The sequence below is a fragment of the Triticum aestivum genome, chromosome 1B (genome assembly GCF_018294505.1).
Source record: "Triticum aestivum cultivar Chinese Spring chromosome 1B, IWGSC CS RefSeq v2.1, whole genome shotgun sequence".
In the NCBI taxonomy this organism is placed as follows: Eukaryota; Viridiplantae; Streptophyta; class Magnoliopsida; order Poales; family Poaceae; genus Triticum; species Triticum aestivum.
The window spans coordinates 149,364,665-149,375,549 of record NC_057795.1 but is presented as its reverse complement, the minus strand read 5'-3'; the positions used below and the strand labels follow the sequence as shown (position 1 = coordinate 149,375,549).

General features: G+C 53.3%; 1 pseudogene; it reads left to right on the top strand.

Moving 5' to 3' along the window:
- The first annotated feature begins 280 nt into the window (after nucleotides 1-280).
- On the top strand, nucleotides 281-10,513 carry LOC123112825 (BTB/POZ and MATH domain-containing protein 2-like; annotated as a pseudogene).
- The last annotated feature ends 372 nt before the right edge of the window (nucleotides 10,514-10,885 follow it).

The window sequence follows — 10,885 nt, the reverse complement described above, 5'->3', positions numbered from 1 at the left end:
GTCAGAATATTATTTTTTTAGAAAGTGTCGGAATATTAGTATATTTTTTTGAGGAAGTGTCAGAATATTAGTAGCGGGCGGAGCTACAGGGAGGATAGGATGGGCCCGGCCCACCCTGGGATTTCTGGTCGGCTTGTATAACATAGGAGATTTGGTGATGGGCTGGAGAAGAAAAATAAAAAACAGGCCGAACAAACTCGGCCTGCTAGGCCGCTCGTCTCAACTATAGAACGCGCAGCCGCACTTCTAAAACTCGGCCTGCTAGTCCGCTTGTCTCAAAAAAAAAAAACTTCTAGAAAAAAACCCCGCAGCCGCACTGCGTCTCGTCCCAGTCTTTCCCCTCTGCGCCGCACTGTTCGCGGACTCGCCGCTTACTCGCCGGCGAATCGCCGTCGCCGGACCCCAGGAGTCCAGGAGCTGCCCAAGGCCCGTCCCACTCGGCCGCCGCAATCACAGTGCCTAGCCGTCCGCTCCTCGCTCCCTGCTCACTCGGCAGCAGCACTGGTCCTGCCCGGCGGCAGGCGGTGTGGTGGTGTGCTGCTACGACACAAAGGGAGCCAATCGTATTTGAGGTACCTTGTCCATTTTCCTCGTCCCCATTTCAATGTCTGATTGATTGTTCTCATTAGGATTTAGGAATCTAGGGTCTTTGTTTTGAAAGGAATCTAGGGTCTGTTATTTATAGTGCTATCAGCCACATACATGAACAAATGAGGATAATTTGTCGTGTCCAACTATGATTGATAGAATGTAAAAAAAAAGTGTAGAGTTGTTGAAGAATGAAGAGGATGAGACTCAGTGCTTCTCTTTTCTGGAAATATGCCACGGACAATGAAGATGATATGATACAATTGATACTCCCTCCATAAAGAAATACTCCCTCCGTCCCAAAATACTTGTCGGAGCAATGGATAAAAATGAATGTATCTAGAACTAAAATACATCTAGATACATCCATTCCTCCGACAAGTATTTCCGAACGGAGGGAGCATAAGAATGTTTAGATCACTACTCTAAACGCTCTTATATTTCTTTACAGAGGGAGTACTTTCATGTCCATTAATAAGTACATGCATGAAGTCTTCTTTTATGCAAAATACATACTTGATTGAGGATTTTAATATGTTTGTAAGACCATATTGTATCTTTCCATTGTCCTATTGCCAATTGGTAAATTAATTAAGTACGGTAGCAATGCAATATGCGTTGCCAGAACAATTTTTTGAAGATGCACCACCCTGTTTCAAAATTCTAGATCCGCTTGCAAGAATCATTTCTTGGCATCTCTCTGCACATACTATTGTTTTAAAGATGATGTTCCAGAGAGACATGTTGGTCATTATGTCAATATAAAACAGGAGACGGGTGTGTCAACATTTATGTAGCAAGCTAACCGATATGTCAACCACATGGTTTAAATGTGTTGTGGAGTCTCATTAGTCAACTCTTAGTATAAGTGGAAAAGTTCTTAGCCTATATAAGTGTCTGACACTAATCATCAATAACAAAATATTTGACATGGATCACATTTCAGAAAACAAAACGGTGATTTGAAGGTTAAGTCACAGATTCTACCAAAATAATTACACATAAATTGCAGGTTTTCTACATGATCGCAAGAAATGTTCACTTTTTTCAAAATGAGTTCGCAAATTTTTGACATCAACTACAGTAAACCTCACGCTATAGTAACCATCCGATACAGTAGACCGCTACAATGCCGGCCTGATGCTACATTATTACTTGATTCGGTTCGGTTCCTGCAATGGGTCGGCCCGGTAGGACCATAGTTGCCAGAAATCCGGGTCGTGTGGGTCGAGGAACGGGGTCGTGGGTCGCTAACCCGCCGGAACGAGGTGCGACGAGGACTATACATCTTCGGGACGTTGATTTGGAACGTGGATCGCGATCCAAACAAATTCGGGTCGATGGACCCGGGTCGTGGTGATCTTTCCATGGAAGGGAAAGGAAGATCCTGCTATTCCCCCGGAAAAGATTACGATTTGCGCCATGATTTATTTCCCTTCCCTCCTTGTCAGAAAAAATGGTGCGGCAAGTCAGCCATTTAGGGCGTGATTTTTTCATCTACCATTTTCTTTCACATGAAACGTATACGGACCTTCTGCAAGAACTGTCCCCAAATCTCTCTTCATCAGTTCATCAGCAAAGCTCTAGTCCCCGATTCAGTTCCAACTTCCAACCCTCGAGCCGTCCAGCACTCTCCTATTTTCCCATCCAGCCATTCCTTCTTCCTTATGCAGTCTTCGTTCCCTAGTCAGCATCGGATTCTCAAGCGGCAGCGGCAAGCAAGGCGTGCATCCTTCAATGGCAGGACTGGGTGGGACAGGAGAGGGCGCATACGCAGCAGCTCGACGACCGGCAGGCGAGTGGCGGATCATCGGAGGGCGGACATCGGCAGTCCGACGGAGTTCAGAACTTTGGAGCGCAATTGCCAGGTAAGCCTCGAATCACCATGAAATCCCGACCGATTCCCCATAGATGTTCTTGGCTGGCTTCTTAGCTTGCAATCTTCGATACTGGGGTATCATGGAGCAATCGGGGTCGCGATCCACCCAACGACCCACCTCGACCCCACGTCGTTCCCGACCCTCGATTGGGGTCGATCGACCCCGGGTCACGGGACGCACCCTCGACCCGCGAACCAGGCTACTATGGGTAGGACTTGTTAGACCTTTCAACCTGAGCATTGATAGTTGTGGATGACACTAGGAGAGTTGGGACAATTTTCGTTGGTTTATTTCTCACACAATGCCATACCAACCTGAGGGGTTGGGGATACATATTTATAGGCTGCTAGCCAGCCAAGGCATATGCTAAGATGCTGCTAAGATGCCAGTCTAAGATGCTAGTCTAAGATGCTAGTCTAAGATGCTAACTGACAGTCCTTGATGGTCAAGAACAGAACTCTATCCTAACAGCCAGTCCTTGATGGTCCAGGACTTTATCCTCCTAACTGCCACAAGGACCATGTGCTGCAGCCCCACAAGGACCCTAGTACACAGACTTATCCATCATTCTCCCCCTAAGTCTTGTACGTCGTCTTGTGGGAGAGTTGAATCATCCCAATCCTGGAGCAAAGTTCGAGGAACTTGACCCTCCCAAGGGGCTTGGTGAGCAGGTCTGCGAGCTGATCCTTGGTGTTGATGTAGCTCGCCTCGATGCTCCCTTCTTCCACACAGCTGCGGATGAAGTGATACCTCAGTCGGATGTGCTTGCTCCGTTCGTGGAACACGGGGTTCTTTGCCAGGGCTAGGGCGGACTTGCTGTCCACCAGGAGCTGCACCGTTCTGGTGTCTTGAACGAGAAGATCACCAAGCAGTCGAGCAAGCCAGCGCCTGAGTACAGGCGGTGGAGGCCGCTATGTACTCAGCCTCACAGCTGGACAGGGCCACCACCTGCTGCTTGACTGATTGCCAGCTCACGAGACACTTGCCGAGGAAGAGGAGGATCCCGCTCGTGCTCTTGCTGGTGTCGATGTCGCCGGCGTGGTCGCTGTCGCTGTACCCGACGAAGTGTGCCGCCCCAGGGCACCTAGGGTAATGGAGGCCGTGGTCGAGGGTCCCTGCTATGTAGCGGACGATCCTCTTCACTGCCTGCTGGTGTTCCGACGTTGGTCGCTCCATGAACCGACTGACATAGCCGACGGAGAATGCCAAGTCCGGCCGTGTGTGAGTGAGGTAGCGAAGGCTCCCCACAAGGCGTCGGTACTGCGTAGCATCCACTTCCTCCGTCGTGCTGTCGCGACTTAGTTTCAGCCTCTCCTCCATCGGAGTGAGAGCTGGATGGCAGTCGGTGAGCCCAGCTAGCTCAACGATGCGCTTGGCGTAGGCGGACTGTCGGAGCGCGATCCCGGAGTGGTCCTGGTGCACCTCAATCCCTAGATAGAAGGAGAGGAGCCCCAGGTCACTCATCTGGAACGTGGCCTTCATGTCTTCCTTGAACGCCGCCACCTCTGCATCTTTGGTGCCGGTGATCACCAGGTCGTCAACGTAGACGCCCACCAGCAGGGCATTTCCTCCACTCCCCCGTCGGTAGACGGCAGCCTCATGCGGGCTCTGCTCGAAACCCATCTTCTTCAGCGTGGAGTCCAGCTTGGCGTTCCACGCCCTGGGTGCCTGCCGCAGGCCATAGAGAGCCTTGCGCAGGCGGAGCACCTTGCCCTCCTGGCCGGGAATCGTAAACCCCGGTGGTTGATGCACGTAGACTTCCTCCTTCAAGTCGCCATTGAGGAATGCCGACTTAACGTCCATGTGGTGGACACGCCAGCCCTCCTGGGCAGCCAGCGCAAGGAGAAGTCGCACGGACTCCATCCGTGCCACGGGAGCGAAAGCGTCGTCGAAGTCGACTCCTTCCTGCTGCAAGAAGCCTCGGGCCACCAAACGAGCCTTGTGCTTGATGATGGCGCCGGCTCCATCCCTCTTCAGCTTGAACACCCACTTAAGGGTGATTGCGCGGTGACCTCGAGGGAGATCAGCAAGCTCCCAGGTGCGGTTTTGCTTGACCGCATCCATCTCCAACTTCATCGCGGCGCGCCATGCCGCGTCTCTCTCGGCCTCTGCAAAGGACCGTGGTTCGCCGTCTTCACACACGAGCTGTAGCTGCGCCTCCAGGTCACGTGGCACCAGTCCTGGCACCGGCTGGTCGCCGAGCACATTATCCATCGTACGGTACCGCAGCGGTTCGCCTCCATACCATGCGTCGACCCGCTCCTCGTCGTGAGTGAGCGGGGAAGCGAACTTCATCGGGTTGTGCTCTGCGTGAGCTGGTGCTGATGAAGACGAGCCCGGAGTGGCGACCGCCGGGGCTGGAGTATGCGGCGTCGCCGGTTGTGGTGTCGTCGGTGTAGCAGGCGCCGGAGTCGATGTAGTTTTGGGGGCCGGGGTAGACGTGCCCAGTGAAGAGGAGCTGCTTGCTTCCCCAGCTTCCTTGAAGTGAGCGTACTCGACAATGAAGTCGTCATACGTCGGCGTCGAGCCGTCGTCCACCGCCTTGTCCCATTGCCACCCTCGCCCTTCGTTGAACACGACGTCTCGCGCTGTGCGCACACGTTGTGTCTTTGGGTCGAGGATGCGGTAGGCCTTTGAGCCCTCCGCGTAGCCGATGAAGACTCCCGGAGTGCTCCTGTCGTCGAGCTTGCCGATGTGGCCGAGCTCCTTGGCGAACGCAAGGCAGCCAAAGACCCGCAAATGAGAGACCGCCGGCTTCCGCCCATGCCAGGCCTCGTACGGAGTTCTGCCGTCGAGTGCCTTAGTAGGAGAGCGGTTGAGGATGTAGACGGCCGTTAGCACCGCCTCTCCCCAGAAGACAGCCGGCATCCCTCTCTGCTTGAGGAGAGCCCGAGCCATCCCCACAACCGTCTGGTTGCGCCGCTCGACGACGCCGTTTTGCTGCGGGCTGTACGGCGCGGAGTAGTGGCGCTGGATGCCCTCATCGGCGCAGTACGACGCGAATTCAGCCGTCGTGAACTCGCCGCCGTTGTCAGTGCGCAACACGCGCAATTTGCGGCCGCTCTCCGCCTCCACACCAACCTGCGCGCGCCTGATGGCGTCCGCCGCTTCTCCCTTACTGCCGAGGATCATCACCCACATGTAGCGGGAGAGATCGTCGACGAGCAGCAGGAAGTAGCGTCGACCTCCTGGTGTGGCTGGCGTCACCGGGCCGCACAGGTCTCCGTGCACGAGCTCCAGCTTCTCCTTAGCCCGAAAACTCGCCTGTTGGGGAAAGGGGAGTCGTCTCTGCTTTGTCAGTACGCAGATGTCGCAGAACTGCTCCACATGGTCGAGGCATGGCAGGCCTCGCACCATCTCCTTGGCACTTAGACGCTTCAGGGCCTCAAAGTGAAGGTGCCCAAAGCGCTCATGCCACTGCCACGCCTCGTCGTCTCGACGGACAGCGAGACAGACCGGTTGTGCCACCTCCACATCAAGGACGTAGAGTCGATTTTCACCTCTGGGCACCTTGGCGAGAAGGCGACGCTGGCGATCCCAGATGCGTAGGACCCCATGCTCAATCAGCACGCGTGAGCCGTTCTCATCCAGCTGTCCCAAGCTGATGATGGAATTCCTTAGCGCGGGGATGTAGTAGACACCGGTGAGCAGCCGGTGCTCTCCCATCTTGGTGGTGAAGATGACGGAGCCGACGCCCTTTATCTCCACAGCGGAGGCATCCCCGAACTTGACGGAGCCTCGCGCATCGGAGTCGAGCTCGGCGAAGAATTCCCTTCGACCGGTCATGTGGTGGGTGGCGCCGGTGTCGAGGCACCACCCCGTAGCCTTGTCCTTCCCGGAGCCATCGCCGAGAAGAGCATGTGCTTTTGGCTCATCGAGGTGGATGAAAGCCTTTGCGACTGGAGTCGCCGAGGGTAGCTCAATGCTTGCATGCGCCATGAACAGAGCCGTCTCCTCCTCCTTCCCCTGTGCGACGTGAGCCTGGCCTTGTCGTGGTTGCCGACACTCATTGGCCCAATGGCCAAACCGGCCACAGTTGTGGCAACTGTTGTCTTGTGCCGGCCTGGGCTTGCCAGCGGCGCCGTCCTTGGCGCCTCCGCGGGCGTCACCTTCGGCACGTCCTTGTGCCCTGCCCGGGGGGCCTCTTCGCGCCTTACGCTGCTTGCCACGCTTGCGGCCGCCCGTCGAGGAGGAAGGCTCCCCCTTCTTCTTGTCACCAAGGCTGGGTTCCCACTGCTCCCGAGTTAGGAGCAGCTTCCCGCCGGTGGTGACGGGCCCCGAGGGGGGCTGTGGCTCATCGGTGTCGACGACCTTGAGTCGACCTATCGCCTCCTCGATCGTCATCGTGGAGAGGTCCAGCAACGACTCGATCGAGCGAGCCATCTGCTTGTACTTCTCGGGAATGCACCGAAAAAGCTTCTCGACAGCTCTCTCCTCGGTGTAGGTGGCATCGCCAAACTTCACCATCTTCTGCAGCAGAGTGTTGAGACGGAGAGCAAAGTCATCAACGTCCTCACCTGGCTTGAAGCCCAGGTTCTCCCACTCCTTACGAAGTGCCTGCAGGGTGGACTTGCGAGCACGGTCGCTGCCGATGCGTGCTGCGGCGATGGCGTCCCAAGCCTCCTTGGCAGTCCGCTTGTTGGAAAGCGAGAACTGCATCTCGGGCGGGACTGCGGCGATGAGGGCGTCCAGCGCCCGTCGATCCTCTAGGTGGTCGACGTTGCTGTCCTGGACTGCCTCCCACATGCGCCGCACCTGGAGCCTGACCTTCATGATCCCGGCCCACTCGACGTAGTTGGTTTTAGTGAGGGTAGGCCACCCAACACTGGAACCAACATCCCTGACCACAGTCCGGACCTCGTAGAGGCCGCGGTCCTGGTCGTTGCAGCCGCCGTCGCGGTGCGCGCCTCCACCTGGAGCGCGGGCGTGCTCGGCTACCCACTGCGCCGTCCGCTCCTGCGCCACTTTGGCGCGATCTGCGTCGGCGCCGTCGTCCGCAGGCGCGGAGCTGCTGGAGCTGCCGGGGCTGCCGCGGAGTGCCTTGGCATCCGCCGTAGCCTCACGGGCTGCTTCTGCTGCTGCTGCTGCTTCTACCTCCGCCCTGGCTGCTTCTACCTCCGCTCTGGCTGCTGCCAGCTCCGCTGCAGCCAGCCTCGACACTCTTGCCGCCGCAGCAGCCGCTGCTACAGCCGCTCGCTCACGCTCCTCTGCCACGGCGCGCTCGGCCTCTTGCCGGCGCCGCATGCTCGAGGTAGCCGTGTGCTGAGAGCGACCTGCAGACATGGCTCGCTGCAGGGGGGCTGTTGCGTGAAGAGGAGGCTGATGAAGACGAGCTGCTGCTCGACAGTCCGGAGGGAGGAAGGTAACCAGAGGCAGACGGAGCAGCTGCTGCTACCGACTTGGGCTGCTCACAGGAAATGCTCAGGGTGCAGGTTAACCTGGCTCTGATACCACTTGTTAGACCTTTCAACCTGAGCATTGATAGTTGTGGATGACACTAGGAGAGTTGGGACAATTTTCGTTGGTTTATTTCTCACACAATGCCATACCAACCTGAGGGGTTGGGGATACATATTTATAGGCTGCTAGCCAGCCAAGGCATATGCTAAGATGCTGCTAAGATGCCAGTCTAAGATGCTAGTCTAAGATGCTAGTCTAAGATGCTAACTGACAGTCCTTGATGGTCAAGAACAGAACTCTATCCTAACAGCCAGTCCTTGATGGTCCAGGACTTTATCCTCCTAACTGCCACAAGGACCATGTGCTGCAGCCCCACAAGGACCCTAGTACACAGACTTATCCATCAGGACTGCTCCTGGGCATTGCACCCCCTATTTGTCTCCCACCTCTGAAGTACTCCTGATACATCGCACATTTCGAATCACTCCTAAAAAATTGCGAGAAAAAACTATAAAATAAGAATTACATAAATAGAACGTGAGTTTTACATTCAAAATCAACCTGCAACTTTATAAAAAAAGACAAACTTAGTGTTATTAATGATAATGAGCCGAATTCATGGCCCAATTCGAAATTTGCAACTGTCCACAATCGAATTGATCGTCTTTGTTTCCCGGTCTCTGTATTATATTCACATCTGGAACTATTTTGGCACGTTGTATCTATTGGTCAATTTATTCCAGTCAACTACTTTGATGCATGTGATTGTATGCGCTTGTATGTGAGAGTCTGTGATTTTACTGTGTTAAAAAGAAAAACTACTTTGACCTGCATTTCATTTTGTCTTTTTTTTAGAGAGAATGCATTTCATTTTGGCTAGGGACACATTGCGGCCCATATCACCTGCGGTGTTGGAGGGACCCCATTGTTGGAAGCCTGCAAAGAACAGTTCTGTCTGTGCTCAAGCCTCAAGGGTTTTTCTATTGCAAAAAAAAAAAAGAAAAGAAGAAGAAGCCTCAAGGGTTTCACGCCGAGCAGCAGCAGAGCAGAGGAGACAGACATACGGCGTACGGCGGAGATTCTGGTGCGGGTGCGGGGAGATCTGAGGAGCGGCCGGTGGTGCCTGAGTACCGATTGCCACCACCAGCAGTCCAATCGCATCGCCGCCACCTCCTACTGCTAGCAAGCCAGTGAGTGCCCTTTTGTGCTTTTGTTTCAGTTTGTTGAGCTGAAGGATTCACTAGCTTGTACTCTGCATGACTGCACCATCAATTTTTTGTGGCAGTACTTTCTTTTGTGTCCTTTTTTGTGGTAATTCGTCTTTGTGTTTGCTTAAAATTTGTTCAGTGAACAAGCGGGCTAAGACCGCGCAGCCGGAGGCGCAGACCACCATTGTGGGCTCCTCTGTCTTCCAGTTCAGAGTAGACTACCAGCAAATCAAGCAGCTTCCTCTCAGCGAGTCCGTCTACTCTGACGTCGTCTCCGCTGGGGGACACCTTTGGAGGATTGAGTGCTTCCCACGGGGGGAGAGAGAGGCCAACAAGGGCGAGTATGTTTCTATCTACCTCGACCATTTGAGCCAATCCAGATGCGTCAGGGCCATCTTGGAGGTCGACATACTGGGTAGGGACGGCAAACCATCTATGTCAGGCATACAAAGGACATGTGAAACCTTTGAGATCAAGGGAGACAAAGGCCTCGCCGATTCTTGGGGGTGGGATCGGTTCATCAAGGGAAGTATTTTGGAGGAAGATTACTTAATAGGGGGATACGTCACCTTTCTATGTGCCATCATGGTCATCGATGACAGTCCTATTCCCCTGCCACCTTCGGACATTGGAACTCATCTTGGCTGCCTGCTACTCCCTCCGTTCCTAAATATAAGTCTTTGTAGAGATTTAACTATAGACTGCATACGGAGCAAAACCAGTGAATCTACACTCTAAAATGCATCTATATACATCACTATATGGTTCATAGTGAAATCTCTACAAAGACTTATATTTAGGAACGGAGGGAGTAGATAACAATGACGGGACAGATGTGTCATTCATAGTCAATGATGAGACATTCCATGCTCACCGGGCAGTGCTTGCTGCCCGCTCACCGGTCTTTAGAGCAGAGCTCTTCGGTTCCATGTCTGAGGCTACAATACCATGCATCACGCTGCACGAGATCACACCTGCAACATTCAAAGTTATGCTTCGGTTCATTTACACGGATGAATGGCCTGGAGAAGACAGGCTTGAGGACTCCTCTGCTGAGATGTTTCAGGATCTACTCGCTGCGGCCGATCGGTATGCATTGGATCGACTGAAGGTTATTTGTGCCCAGAAGTTATGGGAGAAAGTGTCTGTAGATACAGTTGCAACTACCTTAGGTTGGGCTGAAACCTACAACTGTCAGGAGTTGAAGAACAAGTGCATTGACTTCTTTGTGGTAGAGGAAAATTTCAAGGACCATGTTCACCGATGGTTATGCGCTACTGGTTCTGAATTTCCCATTAATTACTGCCGAGCTCAAAAGGAGGGTTAGGGCATAATGTAGTGAGATACATGTCTGTGTATATAGCTCGGGTTTTAGAGCATAGCTCTAGTACGGTATTTTGGAATTGGTGAATGGTTCTGGTATCTTTTAAAAGCTAATTGGCGTAGCACTAGATGCACTTGGTAAGCTGGGGACCTGATAATGTAGTGAGAATCATCTTCTTATCTGTATTGGGCTTAGTTGCTACCAAGTACTGACAGCGATAAGTAAGATGAGTTGGAGGATGTTATCAGATTGTACAGCTTGCAAAACTATCTTATATCATGGGACGGAGGGAGTAACTGAGATGCAAGTTGGGGATGCTGGCCTTAGTGCTCTCACAAAAACAACACATTTAAATGTTTCCAATCCTAAGGCGTCTCTCTCCCGGCATAACACTAGAAATCTGTTTTTTTTTCTATGACGTTTTGGCGAGGCGTGCATGTGTGGTTGTAGATGGTTTTTTTCGTCTTCAATTTTGATTTTGCTGA